Source organism: Columba livia, chromosome 1 (assembly GCF_036013475.1).
Source record: "Columba livia isolate bColLiv1 breed racing homer chromosome 1, bColLiv1.pat.W.v2, whole genome shotgun sequence".
NCBI lineage: Eukaryota > Metazoa > Chordata > Aves > Columbiformes > Columbidae > Columba > Columba livia.
Window position 1 is genome coordinate 118,153,076 of NC_088602.1, and position 17,010 is coordinate 118,170,085.

At 41.4% G+C, this 17,010-nt stretch overlaps 1 long non-coding RNA gene across 1 annotated transcript in view; it reads right to left on the reverse strand.

Annotated features, from left to right (window-relative positions):
* The window catches only part of LOC135580265 (uncharacterized), a 29,491-nt gene extending 13,003 nt beyond the window's left edge, over positions 1-16,488 (reverse strand). The window contains exon 1 of the long non-coding RNA XR_010474942.1: positions 16,384-16,488. This is a non-coding gene — a long non-coding RNA (uncharacterized LOC135580265). The remainder of the gene's footprint in view (positions 1-16,383) is intronic.
* Between the last annotated feature and the right edge of the window lie 522 nt (positions 16,489-17,010).

Genomic DNA, 17,010 nt, shown 5'->3' on the forward strand with positions numbered 1-17,010 from the left:
GGAGCCAAAAAGGAGAGATTTGTAGTAATAAGAAAAAAAAGTGTATCTCATTACAACTGGATTAAATAACACGAACTGAGATAATACTACAGTTCACTGCACTCCAACTTTTTGCCCTTCAGAACCTAGAATATTTCAAGTGTGGGTTCAGACTCCAGCAAATGCACCACCTTTGCTCTTCCTAGTTAATGTGCCCATGTACTTCTCCCATCCACCTCCAAAACATGGAAATCACTGTTGGAACTGGCTCCCGGAGTGGCACAATGCTCAGACAGAGCATTTCCTCAGACAGACAGAAAAGAACTGAGAGTCTGCATCTGGATCCCAGGAGACTCAGTCCTGTCACAGCCTGCTGCATGACTTAGGGCAAATCACTCAACTCCCCTGCCGTAACATTAATGTTAGCAGTAATGGGCTTTTCTGCTATACTAGAGTGTAAAGGCTCCAGATCTGAGCTTCCTGAGGCCAGGTGTTTCCCATCCAGCAAGATGTTTGCAGCAGAGATGGATTCAGAGCCTCACTACTTAGCCTTTGCATGACTCCAATGAACCCAAGGAAGCCGAAGATCTAGCCAGTGCTGCATTTGCCATGGCTGACAGTGAGGCTCCAGTTTCATTAGGCTCCTCTAAAGACTACTGTAACACAAACAACACAGAATGAAAGCATTAAAAAAGCCCATGGTATTCTACCCTTTTGAAAAATTCACATTGATTTCAACGGACTTCAGCTCTGCTCTTTGATCCTGCTTCCACAAACTCATCCTCTGTACTTTACAGTCTTTCTAATTCTAGAGATATTTTAGGGAAGGAAACAGCAAGAAGAAATAAATAGAGCTGAGAAAAAGCCATGGAAAGGTAACGACCCCAGTGTGTTGTGACAGTTACAGATGTTTTACTATCTATATCCAAAAAGGTCTACCTGGAGTGTTTTAGAGACCCCTGGTCTAGGAACCTATGGGTGAGTACTCTTGCATCCCAAAACAATACAGGGGCAAGACCTACATCTGTATCAGCTCTTGCTCTCACACTGGTTTCTAGTTGAAGAGGTAGTGGATATACAGCGTGGGTATGAGCACAGCACTCATTGGAGGGTCAGTTTAGCAGTCTCAAGAAACTGCTATTGTACACACAGCAACTCAGTGTACTTAAAAATATGCTGCCCTATTTAAGAAAGGATAAACAGTGAAATGCTTATGGTACCAGTCTCCAGGGACCAGGAGACACCAAGTACATACTTTGCCAAAAACTTTAGTAAATCACTTAGATTATACCCATGCATATTACTGGGTCACTCCCACACCCATTCTCACTAGAGCAAAGTATACCATCAACCTTTACATTTTCCCCAGCAGCCAATAAGAGCAAATGTGGAGATTCTGCTGAAGTAGAAGGGGAGTTCTCATGCAAGTGGGAAGTGGGACACTGTATTCACACCCACACTCATGATACCACTCCTGGAAATGCACTAGGAAATCCTGGATGGACTGAAAGTCTTGCACAGATGGGAGTGACAAGTGTCACTCCTGGCCCACCACAGATAGAGACAAGCCCAAATGGACAATGAAGGACAGGTAATATAATCACAAGGTTTATCACAAGTGTCACTACCTTATGCACTTTTCTAGAGTAACAGGAATGTTGAATTACTATTGGAAACATAGCTGTATCAGGAAAGTAATTTATCGTTTTTATAGGTAATTGAATCAGCCATCTTTCAGTTAAAGTTAATATATGTCTTAAGAAAAGTTAAAGAAAAGTCTAAGATCAAAGACAACAAATGTATGTCCAAATCACAATATGTTTGTTTTTGTCTAATTTTACATTCTTACAGCTGTTAAACAACCAAACTTTTCTTAGTTTAAAAAATATCTAATTTATTTCTGGATTTAGTTTTTGTCTGCCACATTTGGTCAGTAAAATCACTGCTAATAACAGCTAGGCTCTCAGTACTTAGATAAAATACTTTCTCCATAGTTCATAATAATAGCACGATCAAAGGAAAAAAATTAAAAGTGAGATGCAGAGATTCCTTGGGAGGTTATACATGCAAATTGCCCTGAATCTGAGCAACAGTTCAACAAGAAAAGCAATATTTTGGGACAACAGTTCTGCTTTTGTAATGAGCTTGTAAGATTCATTCCACTGAAATAGCTACAGGTATATTATACCCCATGAACTATTACAAAATTAAACTTCATAAGCAATATGCCAGTGCTTTGTGTGATGCATTTGCTAAAAGAATCATTCAATTTATCATGTTTTCCTGAAGCGTTATGAGACAAGGTCTTTGAATAAAACTCATTTCATTAGGCTACCTTGTTACATGGGAAGATAAGATCTACACTTGACTAAAGACATCATTCTATCATGCCCATAATCACCCTACCTGGAGAAGTAAACATTCGGGACCTTAGAAAAATGGCATTGCACTGCCTCACTAATGGTACTGAAGGAATACATTAAAAAAAAAAAAGTGGTCCAGGCAGACACGGTGAAAAATTATCTGAAAGGAAATTCAAGTTCACAAAAAACTCTTCTGTGTGTATTGGAGCGAGTTGTTTAGGCCAGGCATTCACCTCAGCTTGGGCAAATAGTTTGCAGCAGTGTGAGATGGTTAAAAATCAGATCAAGGGCTGCGAACCGCAAGATACCTATCTTTCTTTCCTATGCCAGTTTAAAAAATAGAACTCCTCAACATTTCTATCTACCTAGTCCTCCAATGGATTCTGTTACACTACTTAGAAATACACATATATTTGTATAGCTTATTTTGCTAAATATTCCTGATGGAGATCTGAGTTCTAGTCCAACCTGTGACACAAATTTGCTGTGTGGTTTTGGGTTTAATTTGTTGGTACTTCAGTTTCCCAGCCTATATAGAGGAAACAGAACTGACAATATATACCCAGTAGGTAGGTGCTGTAGTACAATTTTAGAAGGCCATGTCATGCATTTAATTACCTGTAAGAAAATATTCAAAAGTTAAATAATTTGAAGGTTGGTGCAATTTTTCCAGTTTCCCTTTGTTAAAATGTTATGACGCTAAACACAGAATATCTCCTCTCCTGCTGTGATGTGAGTAAGAAGTAGCTGCCATGAAGCCATTACATTTGAAGTCAAGGCAGAAGTAGAGCTCCGTCTTAACAAACTGCATTGCCTGTTTCAACAACAGGTCCTGTGTCCTGTGTCAGCCCCATGTCAGGTCACAACGTGTACAATACAGAAAACCTCATTTCCAGAATTTCCCCAGTGCAAGTCAGCATCCCAAAAACCTGGCCCGAAATGTGGGACAAGGCCTACACACAAGGCCAAGATGTTCCCAGACTGAACTCATTGCTCTCTTGTGCCAAGACTCACACTGATGGCCACAAAACAGTTTGGTGAGAAAACTAAAAACTTCTTTTTATTTTCCTGGTTCAATTTTCAGCCAGTTAAGTTCCTTAATCCAGATTGCTATCCAACTGTATGACTGCTCTGGCCAGACCCAAAGAGAGGAGACAAGAACATATTATTGGGAAGGAAACTGAGGAGGGGTTTATATGGTATTATAACAACTTGTTCTCTTTCAGCCTTAAACAGAATTGTAGGTTGGTAGTTAAATATGTCCAGAGAGGGGTTTTCCATTGCTATTTCACATCTAAGCTGTAAGTTTCTACTTCTTTTCAAAAGCATTTTTAATTATGTGGTGTTGCTGATCTATTTGTTGATAAACACCATAAATAGTTCTAGTAAGGGAGATAGATCAAAAATATTTCTGGAAAGAAAATTAAGAATATTTTAATTTTCTTCAAAATTTTTTTGTCTTGCAGTGAAAACAGGAACTTTTTAATATATGTTACTATTTTTGCATTTCCACATATATTTTTTTCACGTTCTTCCCCTCTTCCTTCTTTATGTCCTTTTTTTCTGTTTTGCCAGCACATGAAGGAGAATGGAAAAGACAAAGTATCCTCCCTTCTTCAGGAAAAAAATGTTGTGTGAGATATTACTTCTAAAGAGTATGTTTCAATTCTCCTGCTGGAAAATGGGCATTTTTTAGCTATTCTTATGTCTCTGCAAACAAGCAATTAAAGTAAACAAGCTACTTGATCAGCTTTTTCTAACACCTTATTTGTGGAATACTTTTATACCCCTCGGAGGGTGAGTACCCTGCTAATAACTTCACTTCACTTACAGAAGCTGTGGATAAAACCTCAGATGTATTTTCTTGTCCTCACTTTCTACCCTAGGCTGAAGAGTTCCTACCCAAGACTGAGGACTTTCTAGCAGCAGTTTCTCCCTTTCATTCTGCGTAAGAATAGGATACAATTTTGTTAATGATATGTACATTTAATCCTCATTGCTACCCATCCTGGTGTTCATTATATCAATTTTGGATTCAATAGCGTATATGTCAACTGATGTAAGAATTGGCCCTGGAAATTTTAAATCAACTCCAATTGCTAAATAGCCAGTGAGAAGTGAGCATTTTTTAGAAGTCTCTGTTTGATGAGGTGTTTGAAGGAAATTCATTCCCTCTGTCCCAGCTAAGCTATTGGCATCCAGGGAGAAGCAAAAGATGAAAATGCAAATGAGCAAGCTCCTTTGGAGAGCTGCATGCTCCCTGGCAGTAGAATTTGGACACAGAAGAAAGCAAGGGCATGGGGACAGAAAGTTGCCCATTTACACAGGTCAGCAGTGTATCAAGGAGTTGTTTAAAGGCACTTTGTCTAGACTGTATATTCTTTGATAAAGAAGTTATCTTTTTACTATAAATATCTGTTCAGTATTTTGCTGTAGGTTTCTGACAGGATCACCACTCTCATATAATGCATTTATTCAGTTGAAAGGCTCAGATCTTTTACAGCAGGAACCAAAGAAAGTCAAAGTTCTAAGAAGCATAAGCACAACACAGCTAATTCACAAAGCACTTGATTTGTCAGGATGGGAATATCACATCTGGACAGTTGGTCCTGTCCTAAACACCTTCTTCAAGTGACATCAGTGATGGCCACTTCTAAAGCTCTGAGGATGGGGATAATATCTTGACATTCACTGATGCCTTGGTGTATGTTAGATAGATACATTTTAAAGACTCAAGATCCTGTCTTGTGAAAAGAAAGAAAACGTAAATACACCATCAGGAAGAGATTGAAAATGAAATAGGAACAGAACATGAGAAAAAACAAGAAAGGTGGAAAGAAACATAACCTCATTGAAAGCACTTTCCAGCCTTTTACAAATTACAATCCCCAAATCATTTTTCAGTGGTGCTGCACATCCGTGCATAATGAATTCAAGATTATTAACAATAGGTTTGATTTTCTTAGTTACCTTTTGTGATTCCCTTAGAAGTAGTTCACTGACCCTCTAGGGTCCACTGGTAACCGCTGTGACAGTATAATTATGATTTATTAAGTACGAAGAGGCAAATTTTCAAAGAGCAGGGCTGGAATTTCACTTTGTAAATGGAAGTAATAATATTCAAAGTAACACAATCATATCCAAACATGGCATGCTTAGAAAATGTAGAGACACATAATTTCTTAATCATTTGCTATAAATATCTTTATACAGGAGCAAGATCTTCCTGCAAAGAATTCTCCTGTACTCTCATAGTGAACCCTGTGTCTGCCTGTCTTCTACCTGGCAGCATTATACACTTTTATGTTAAAAAACAGCCATATGATATGAGGCCACATCCTCAGCTGGAGTAAATCAGTTCTACTGAAGCAACAGAGCTGTGTTGATGTACACCAGCTGAAGTTCTGGCCAATTTTTCAAAATAAAAGTACTTTGAAGTGACCCAAACTACAGCTTCCTAACAACCCTGTACAGCAGTCGAACGTAAATCTCACAAGTCGTTGCAAGATCCTGATCTCCCATTTCGATTGAAAATAGAGCCATCACAAAAGTGATATATTGCGTCTTGTTTTTATTGTCCATAAGCAGGGTGGAGGTGAAGGGAAGCAAAGGGCAGCAAGGGTCTGGGGCTAGAGTCTGTTTCCGAAATTGCCAAGACAACAAAGCTGTAGGTGTCACCTTACCTCCAGTTCATACTGTCTCACACAATCCAACCAACCCAGCTGAAGGTCACGTCTCTATCACTTGACACTTCAGAGTAATTTACATTTTTATGTAATTGTTTTTTGAGTGTGCATGTGTTTAGAGTGGCTGGATGGCTTGGGAATTGGTAATAGGATATCAGAGCCTGTCACCAAAAGGCCACTAGTTCAAAATCAGAGCAGTTGTTTGAACAGCCAAAAAGCACTAACTTTCTAATAGCTGCTCAGCAGCTTAGATGAAATGCACTGATGATTTCACCCTGAACATGTGTCCCTATCACAAAACTGTTCTGTCGCTGCAGCTGCCAGAAAGGACACCTTGTGGATACTGTCAACAGAAAGGTCAAGGACTGTTGGTGTGAGTGTGCAGATGACCTCTTCCTCTCACCCCAAGCAGTCAGTTTTCCAGGAGGAGTCAAGAGACACACTGCTGGAACAGTGTGGGAAATGTCACCCAGATGCTGCCCTTGCTGGTCCTCTTCTGGAGGTTAAAGCATGACATCAGACCTGTGGATGTTAAACCTCTTGCCTTTCAGAATCATTTAAAAAGCCTGAATGAAGTGCTGTGAAGAAGGTAATAAATAAACATGCAGAGAGACCTATAACAGGCTTCGAAAAAAAGCATTTGCAAAAGCTATGGCTCTGTACACCTCTCTTACTAAACTTTGCTGACAATGCCAGCAGGTGCCTGGTGGCAGAATTACTGATTTGTATTTTTTTTCCCCTAGCATCTATTTTACCAAGTGGTTGTTTTTTTTTTTTCCTCCTAGCTCTGTACGATTTATGCTCTTCTCTAAGCACCTGCTTCCCACCTAGGAAATAATAAATGCTTCAGGTCTGTCTGCCCTGCAGAGGGACAGAAAAAGGGATGGAGGTCCAATGCACCTATTCAGCTACCAAGAAACCCAGTATCACAGAAAGTCATAATTAGGCTGTTTGCCCTTGGCAGCATGAACTAAGGGCTAAAACCTCCCTCCATGCTATAGCAAAAACCTGATTTCAAGTCAACTTGCACAAAGCAGCACCAGCAGAAGCCCAGTAGGACATGAGGAATGCAATTTGTCAGGGGCTTCACTATGCTCCTCTCCCCCTGACACAGTGCACAATCTGCTGGGAGCAGGCTCACCTCCATCTGTGTATGGATGACAGTGCACACAGTATTCATAGAGGGCACAGACATATCTTTAAATTAGATAGCTGGGGTGGCAAGATGGCCATTCAGCCGTGACAACACAAGAGTTCAAAGCTAGGTAGCTCTTGAAGTCTATACCCCATCACTTGTTGGGATTGTTTTTACAGCCAGCTCTGAGTTACCTCTTGTTCTCACTCTGTAGTTATTGATACACAAGCTGAGTAGATAAAAGCCGATATGGATCTACCTGTAGGAGCTGCCGTCAGCTCTCTGGACTGAAGTGCACCTGTACTGACAGAGGTGGGGCTTTACACTATTGAGGTACTGAAGGGAGATCCAAGCCCTGCACTTCTCAGACCTCAAGCAAACTTGGACATGAGTCAGAGTTTCTTATCTGATCTTGATTCAAGCAAACAATCATCTCAAAGAGTGTCCTGTAACCTCAAAAATATCTTTCCTGTGTCTACAACTGACCACCTAAGCTCTACCACACTTGGGGTTTCAGAGCAAATAAAAAGACAAAAATATCTTTCTTCTCATTGCCTTAGGAGATTTCCATTTCTTCATTCTTCTCTGGTTGTTTGTACACTTTCACAGATGATCAAACACTTCAGATGTATTGAAAACACCAAAAGCTGAAACACATGTACTGTGGCAAACCAGGTTGGTACTGTTATTAACCAAATCTGGTATCTGGAAGGAGCCAGTAGGCACTTCCCCTTCTGAAAAGAGAAATTAAAATGATTCCCTGTTTATGGTGACTAGGTGAGCCCAGATTTACACAAAATTAATCAAAAGACACTTAACAGAGCAAAAGCAGTCACAGCAGCAACCACTGGCATGAGCAGCTGGATCCCATTCTTGTTGAAAGTCCCAACATCAAAAATACCTACTTGTTTGCCAAGTCACTTCCAGACACCTCAGGGTCAGATAGTTAAAGACTGGTTTACTTTCAAGGGGATTTCATAATCACAGTTTTCTCCAGTTTCTGAAACTGGCATAATTTTCTTCTGCAGCTGATGTATTGTTTGGTCACCTGTCCGTGATCACTACATCTTCACTGCATAGTTACTTGGGAGGTATTACATATTGCACCTTACATTATCTTGTTTCCTATTTGTTTGCTGAACAGTTCTCCAGCAGGTGTCTAGAGGAACTTTATTAGTGTACTTTTTATTACAATAGTATGTACAGGCTGTTACTAAGTACTATTCAAATATGGAGCAAGAGAAAGTCCCAGGTCTTACATTTCACATGGTTAGAGAAAGACTAGGTTGGGAGACTGGACAGTGGCAGAGGCAAGGAAAGGCCCAAGGGCTCCTGTTATGTACTCAGTGTCCTCACTCCTGAAGATCATCCACACTACAGAGTCTTTCTCTTGCTGGAACCTGTTGTCCTACTTGTATTTTATTAGGCTGTGGTTAGTGTAATGCCTAGAAAAGCTACAAGCGGGATATGAACAGAAAGTTTTGACAAAGAGAAACTCCCTTTCTCTGTTCTCTGCAGGTGTTCAAATACTTGTGGTGGTATAGACAGCTGAATTGCCTGCCCCACCACCTTGTCTGGCTCCAAAACCAATGAACCTGTGGCCACAAACAACAAAACAACACTCCATACTCCTCCAGCTCACAACCTCCATTTGCAAATGCTGTGTGTGGCCAACCACTCTCTCTCCTTCTGCCTGAAAGGTACTTTGTGCTGATCATCTTGCTGGAGGCAGCTGTATTTAACTTCAGGTGGGCTTTTAAGGAGTAGGGCTCTGTCATTCCTTTGCACATTTCTCAGGCTAGAACTAACTTTGAAAATCCACCTTTGTGAGGTCGTGTGGGGTATTTTGTACCTGAGCATGGAAAGCATTGACCTATCTAGTTTTTGTAGTCACCTGCAACTAAATGCAGGTGCCTGCCATAGGCATGTGTCTACTTTTGTAGTTATCTGCCTTGTGAGACACAATAGGGAACAGAGTGTACTACCAAGTTTGCTGATGACACCAAGCTGGGAGGAGTGGCTGACACGCCAGAAGGCTGTGCTGCCATCCAGCGGGACCTGGACAGGCTGCAGAGTTGGGCAGGGAAAAATTTAATGAAATATAACAAGGGCAAGTGTAGAGTCTTACATCTGGGCAGGAACAACCCCAGGTTCCACTATAAGTTGGGGAATGACCTATTAGAGAGTAGTGTAGGGGAAAGGGCCCTGGGGGTCCTGGTGGACAGCAGGATAACCATGAGCCAGCACTGTGCCCTTGTGGCCAAGAAGGCCAATGGCATCCTGGGCTGTATTAGAAGGGGGGTGGTTAGTAGGTCGAGAGACGTTCTCCTCCCCCTCTACTCTGCCCTGGTGAGACCACACCTGGAATATTGTGTCCAGTTCTGGGCCCCTCAGTTCAAGAAGGACAGGCAACTGCTGGAGAGAGTAGGGCAACAATGATGATTAAGGGAATGGAGCATCTCCCATATGAGGAAAGGCTGAGGGAGTTGGTTCTCTTTAGCCTGGAGAAGAGGAGACTGAGGGGTGACCTCATTAATGTTTATGAATATATAAAGGGTGAGTGTCACGAGGATGGAGCCAAGCTCTTCTGGGTGACAACCAACGGTAGGACAACTGTTCTTCTCGGTGACAACCAACATCTTTGGACAAGGGGTAATGGGCTCAAACCGGAACACAAGAGGTCCCACTTAAATTTGAGAAGATACAACTTCTCAGTGAGGGTAACAGAACACTGGAACAGGCTGCCCAGGGGGAGTCTCCTTCTCTGGAGACATTCAAAACCCGCCTGGACACATTCCTGTGTAGCCTCATCTAGGTGTTCCTGCTCTGGCAGGGGGATTGGACTAGATGATCTTTCAAGGTCCCTCCCAAACCCTAACATTCTGTGATTCTGTGAAAACCTTGGTGCCTACATGCACATTTAGATCATGAGCACATACATACTTCATTAGGAAGTGAGAAACTATACTGGGAACAAAAACATGGCTGTTAGTCAGCAATTGATAAGTTAGAAAACTGCAGAAAAACACCTCTCTAATTCAAACTGACAGTTGTGTATTTTTTTCCCTCTATTGTCTTTTACTTTATCTATCACACAGGTGGTGCAACAACTGTTTGAAGTAGCTGAATGGGGGTGTTATCGCATCTGACTGCTGACTTTACAGTGAAGGTGGCTGATATGTGGTTTAAAATAGTAGACATGAGTTAATGCAGCTAACCATTCACCCCTAGAGAAGGGAGGTAACAGTTTGCTCAAAATTAATGAGAAAAAAGCAGGTCTCCTTGTAGCGGATCCTTGCCAACATACCCCAAACACATAGCTGTCTAGTTATCTTGCTTTGAGGAAGAGAGGGAGGAATTTAAAAAGTAAATGTAGAGCAGGCTAAGGCTGAAGCATTAAAAGGGATCTAACATTTCAACTGGCTGAAAACCTCCTGGTACCAAAAACTCTTCCATCAGCAACTCATTTTCTGGAGCCCTGAGCTGGTAGCCCAAATTAGTTCAGTATTTCCTGCTGCACCCAAATTTCCCAGATGGTTCCAGCCCCAGATAGGCAGAAACTGGGCAAATTTTCAAAGGGCTTATTGCATTGCATATCAACATCTTTGGATGAACTTGGCTTCACTTATCCTGTAATACTGTAGCACTGTTAGAAGCAAGTTAGATTTCCTCATGTATAACCATGACCAGGCTAGAGCTTCCCAGATGCTAATGCTGAAAGCAAGCTGACAACTTAGGAATTGAAAACCATCTTTTTCTTCTCTCTGGAAAGGAGAATAGCTATTCGGTTCAGGCTCTTTTCAAGTAGTAAATATATGTTGCATTTGTTCATGTTGAGCTTGTGGCAACAGTATTAATACAATACCAGGTATTCTGCCTACCTGTGCCTGCACACAGTTAAGGGAATTGCAAAGATTTTGGCAACATATTCTAGAAGATAGGTACAGCATGATAGAGTGAAATGGCCATGGATCAGCTAAGCTACTCAGCTCGAAATTGACAGACGGTTTAATTCAAGAGTGTATTAGTAATATAATCAGGAATTATCAGCTTTGAATTAAGATCAGGGCAACAATATCATTATTCTGAAGGAAGCAAGCAATGTACTGGCCTGTATATAAAAAGAAGCACTGCTCACAAGATGTATGAGGTTTTCCAGTTCCCTTCACATCAGTAAGCAGGCCACCACAGGAATCCTGTATTCAGGTCAGGCACTGCAAGAAGGTATCATTTAGAGGAGAACAAAGACACATAAAGGTCTAGAGGAAACAACCTGAAATGGGGAAAGATATAATGAACTGGAAGTATTTAAGAAATAAATTTGTGAAAAAACTCAGAAATAGTCTTCGACTGTGTAAGAGTTCTCCTGCAAAAAGCGGATAATCTCTTCCTTGTGCCTGTGTTTGATAACTTCAGAAATTGTGGGCTAAAATAATAGATGGAATGATTCAAGCTATATCTAGGAGAAGCTTTCTAACACCAACACAGACTGCTTGGCAAGACCATGGTGTTAACATCACTGAGTCTTAGACAAACACCCACCAGAACGAGACAGATAATGGATCTGCCCTGGGGTAGGAGGCTGGACCAGGCAGCTTTCCAAGATCCCTTCCAGCTCTATGATCTCCTGGCATCCCAGAGCAGGTAACGTATGCCCCTTGAGCAGATCCATGGTTTGGAGTGCACCATCCTACTGCCCAAATATATTTTTGGAACAGCACTGCCATCACCTCCTGCTTCTGATTGTACTGGTCCACCAGCTGTCTCCTGGGGGTCTGTGAATGCAGAGGTAATCAAAATTCATGTCCCGAAGTCTCTCTCTTTTGTATTACAATATTACATTTAGGGGAAATATTCTTCGAAGGACTCAGTCAAGATGGGCAGTGAGCACAGAAGTGTTACTTTCATGGTACACAGTGGAAGCATTCATGTTAGTGTGGTGGAGGTTTCCAAAGGTTTGGAAGATAGGCATTGAACCTTTAAGATTTGACTAATTTTAATAGAGAAACAAGAGTCTGAATTGGTTAATTAATTACTGATTAATAAAAATTCATGTATGGGATCCAAATTGACAGAAGTGTAAATGGTATTGAATTGTTTGTTGCTTGTTACTAGAAAGTAGGAATTTTGGGGGTTGGGAATAAAAGACTTTCCATCATCACATTTTGTTCTGCTCACTGCAGTTATTTTTGGCTGATACTGAGAAGATAATTTAACAACAGAGTGTCTCAAGAACTAATTCCCTGGTTTCTCTCTGCTTTTGCACTGCGGGATGTGCATAAAAGCAAAACGATTCTCCAGTAAGAATGAGGAGAATATGCTGAAGAGCATAGTAGTGATGTTAACACACAAAAAAAGCACTTAAATATTAAAATGGACTTCCACACGTGGTCTCACTCCTGGACAAGAAGCAGCCAGCCGACATGAATGTTTGCGGTTTACTCACAAATGCGATAGGAAGTTCCTTGAGGTACTCCTGCAGAGAAGTGACTAACAGGCATAACAGAGCCTCCTGAGATAAAAAGAAACCAACCCAAACTTTCATATGCAAAACTAATCCAAAATAAACTGTTCTCTAAGGCTTATAAATATTTATCTTTTCCTCTTTAAAATATTGCCTAGCCTTAGTGATGGTATCTTACATCTTACCTTTCTTATATTCTGTGTTTCTCTATGACTTTTCTACATGCAACTTTAACCAGATGTACAAGAAATAAAATGTCCATAAGAAAATGGTTAATGTTTTCAGGACTTGCAACTTGATCAAAAGCATAAGGGAAGTTACTCCTTAGCTGATTTATAGACTAAAAATCTCTAAGTATTTGAATCAATACTCAAATATTTTAATTACTACACAATTACCTGATATTTCAAGGGACTGGGCTAGGTGAACCAATGAGCTTGTTTGATAGCATGGTTGTTTCTATGAATGATAGTTCAAACAAATTAAATAAAGCCTACAAACAGATGAGATTTGTTCATGAGGAACCCAAATGTATTTCTTCATAGGACAATACATGCTACTTTTCAACAGTCAATTCCATGAAAAGAAATACATTTTATGATCTATGAGACCAATAAAAACTAACTCAGCTTGAAAGATGCATTTCAGTTTTAAAATAATCCCAGTGAAATGAGTGTGAAAGACCTATAGATCAAGAATTATTCATAGAAATTATTCAGACAATAGTTTCAAATAACCAACAAATGTGAGAAAACTGCAAGCTATTAGCACGCAATTCGCACGCCAGAAGAGAGGCAGGGTATGAAATAAATTATTCAAGACAAAGAGTTTCAGTACCCAGTTTTTCTCCAAATGGGCTTTATCAGCAGCACCTTTTCCACAGACCAGATCACTGATGTCACGGTTTTGGTAGAGCACAACACACAGAGGACTTTCACTCACACTGCAAAGGCATCAAAATTCAGGACTTAATTAGGGTGTGGCTTTTCCTAGAACCTCTTTGTAAACAGCAGGGACAGAAAGGCTGCTCTGGAGGACCATTCACACTATTTAGTTTGGGCTCATATTATCTTTTGCCATCTGGAGAACACTACGGAGGGAAATGTGAGTCTAAATTCCAAATTTAGACACTTGCATTAGGGACATAAAGTGAGATGTTGTCAATATTCATTATAATGTCATGCAGCAACCACTGGATGGCAACCAAGAAGGTCAATTCCCATATACACATGGAAGCAGAGAGAACCAGTCTGCAAGGACCAGCAGTATGACACCTGAGTTTCAGGCAAGTAGTCTCAACAGAAATCATATTGACTCTTCTCTGGGGAGATCCACTTTCTAGAACCAGTGATTCTGGAAAATTACTGTCAAGGTTTAGCCAAATAGCAGAGGTACAGAGATACACCAAAATGGCATCAAAATCATTCACCTACTCATAGGTCGAAATCTAGTTACAAGTAATAGTATCATGCTCCAAACTGAGGGTATTTAAATGACTGAAATTGAGGCATTTCCTTCCCAAGCCAGATCTTCCAACCTTTCATTTTTCAACTGATGCTTCCTCTACACTCCCAACACAGGCCTGCTGTGATGTGTTGTGTGTGGAAAGGAAGACCTACTGGACTACTAGTTCTCACCTACAGTGTTGTGTTCCTCATCCCTCAGACTCGCTTTGCTGCTCTGGTCATGACTGGACACATATGCGGGTAATTATGCAGAGTTTACTGGTGGTATTCCTCCAGTTTATGCACCTGTTGTTGTCAGCAAAACCATTTTTTTCCTTTGATAACTTGTGGTCAATTACAGATTGTGTGGGGTTTTTTGACCAAGAAGAGCTGTACTAATGACAGCATCTTGGTCAAATTGCATGAGCATTGCCTCATCAAGGACTCCCTGCAGAACCATTTGAAGGGCTTGTTATTCCTCTCTTCATGCCTTAAAATGGCAGAGGAGGTTGCTCTGAACTACTAAATAAATCTCCACATCCACCCATTCATTGTTAAGTAGTGAGATACTTTGCCTTTTGTTTCAGTGTCAGGACAAATCCAGCATAACAAGGGTCCAAGGACTCCAGCTCTTTTTCCTACACAACCTAAGATGGTAGAAATCCCTTAAGGCCAGCTTGCTTCTTGGATTTATGTCTGCTAGTGAAGAAAACTCACAAAACAGCTTGCCCTGTTTCAGCGCTACCAAACTTTGTTCTGCACCTCAGCTTCAAACTTCAACTTTAAAACAGACCTCAAACTTGACATGGAAATTGATTCCAATTTCTCCTTCATGTGCAGGCTGTTTTTTATTTTCCCCAAGCCAGTTTCCTCTTCTTTCCTAGCAGGATCTGCAAATGCTTAAAGAGGCACCTAAAATTTGCTCACCAGGCTCAGTTTAGCTAGAAAGAGATTAGGCAAAAAGCAAAAAAAAAAAAAAAAAAAAATCAACCCTTTGTTTTCCAGAAAGACTTCATTGCTAAAGCTGTCCAGGAAAGGTGGGACACCAGCTCCCACCCCTGCCACACGCAGCTGGGATTATGACAAGGGAGATGTTCACAATCTCCAGCAGAGAAACACGTTAAGGCATTTAAGTCACCCTGTGAGCACCAGCTGGAGCTTGCAGTGTAGGCGGCTGTTCCAGTATGTGGGAAAGGAGACTGTAGATTAGAACAGACAAGGCAGCTTAAGGGAGCATTTGGAGTGAGTTCCCAGTGTAGACACCCCTTCTTCACTGACAGCTGTGCCTAGGGAGGGAGAGCAGAGCATGCACTTGCTCCGGAGCCTGAGACACACAAAAGGAAAGCAGAACAGTGCCTCAAAGTTGCCAGCAAGTGCTGCTGCTATCTTCAGACCCTCGCCAGACCGTCATTAGGGAGCGCCACATGTGCGTGGCAGACATCACACCAGACACAGCTGTTGGCAGCTACTCGCAAGTGGAAGGCCGATGTTGCTTCTCCAATGCTTAGCTGGATGGATAAAAAAGGAGGAAACTCCACTTAAATGCCAAATACACACACACACATTTTTCAGAAGGCAGGAAGGCCAGGAGCTTACAAGAAGTTTCATGTCTCCTCTCCTGTCTCTTAGAATAATGCCTTGCTGTTGTAGGTTTACACAATGCTTAAAGACCAGAGGATGAGGCTGGCTTGGAAACTCTCAATGCACAGCAATGGTCCTTCATAAATCCAGGGATGAACATTTGCTGACTCTGGTTTGTGTTCCCACATCTTGCTATTGCACCTATGCAAAGGCAAAGGTTGGGACTAGGAATGGTGTCTTCCCAAAGAGGTGGAGAGCCGAGCTGGGGAGCACAAAGAAACCTGAGCATGGGCTAAAGTCCCACTCTCCAGAGGGCTTTTCCATCTGTGATCTGGGCTGAAGACTGGCCATAGTTCAGATACAAACTCAAAGCCTGGATTTGAAAGAGCTGAGCTCAGCCTGAGCAGGTGCACACTTGGTGTAACTCTGCTCACCCTCCCAAGGCTTTCAGCAGGAGCATAGACTATTTGGACAGGTCAACGATGAGGTGGGTTTCCTTCTCAGCATGCCCTGAGCTGGCACCAGAATACTTTTTTATACACTTTTAAGAGTTTAGAGAACGACTCCAGTCATGGTCAAGCTCAAATGGGAAGACATACACAGTACATCTGATCTCACATGAACACCCTTCATCTCTGAGAATTTCCTAAGGGCTAGAAAAAGAAACCTGTCCCCTTCACACCTTTTCCCCTGGTGGGAACACCTCAGATCCAGAGAGCTTTTTACTCACCTTCTCTGCACTGTTTTTTGTCGCAGGAAAGCAGAATATAGCCCTACTTGATGAGAATAATTTTGCAAGTACACGATGCCAAGATCAGCACCGTGTTCCTCTCCCAAGGGCGGAGACTGTTATGTATGCTGCAATGTATGAGATACAGCTTCCCACAGTTACAGCAATTTGGCAGAACTTGTCCTAGTAACACTGTCATCAACACAAAGAAATCTGTTTGATTTGATACCAAACTTTTCATCTACTATATTAACATCACTTTTATGCTCCTTCATCTTATAATTTGGCATGCCAGTAGCACTGAGAAGCCGCGAAGTTCCTGTTGTGCTAGATGCTATGCAAACACATGGCAAACTTGCATTGCCTGCCTTCAAGCCTGAAGCCAGCAATCAAAAATACAGCATTAACTTCCCTGTCCAAAAATTCTTCCCGAAATACTTGCCATGGATTATTGCCTTGTCCAAAAACACCCCAAAAGCACATAAGAAATTTGTTAGGTATTGTGTTTCTCCACCTTTCCTGTAAAAACCCTGTGGTTATTTATGGAGAGGGAATCACATTTGGACATACTGCATGGCAGCAGCACTCAGTCCCGCTGCTGCAAAGGCAGTGGTGCTGGCGATGGTA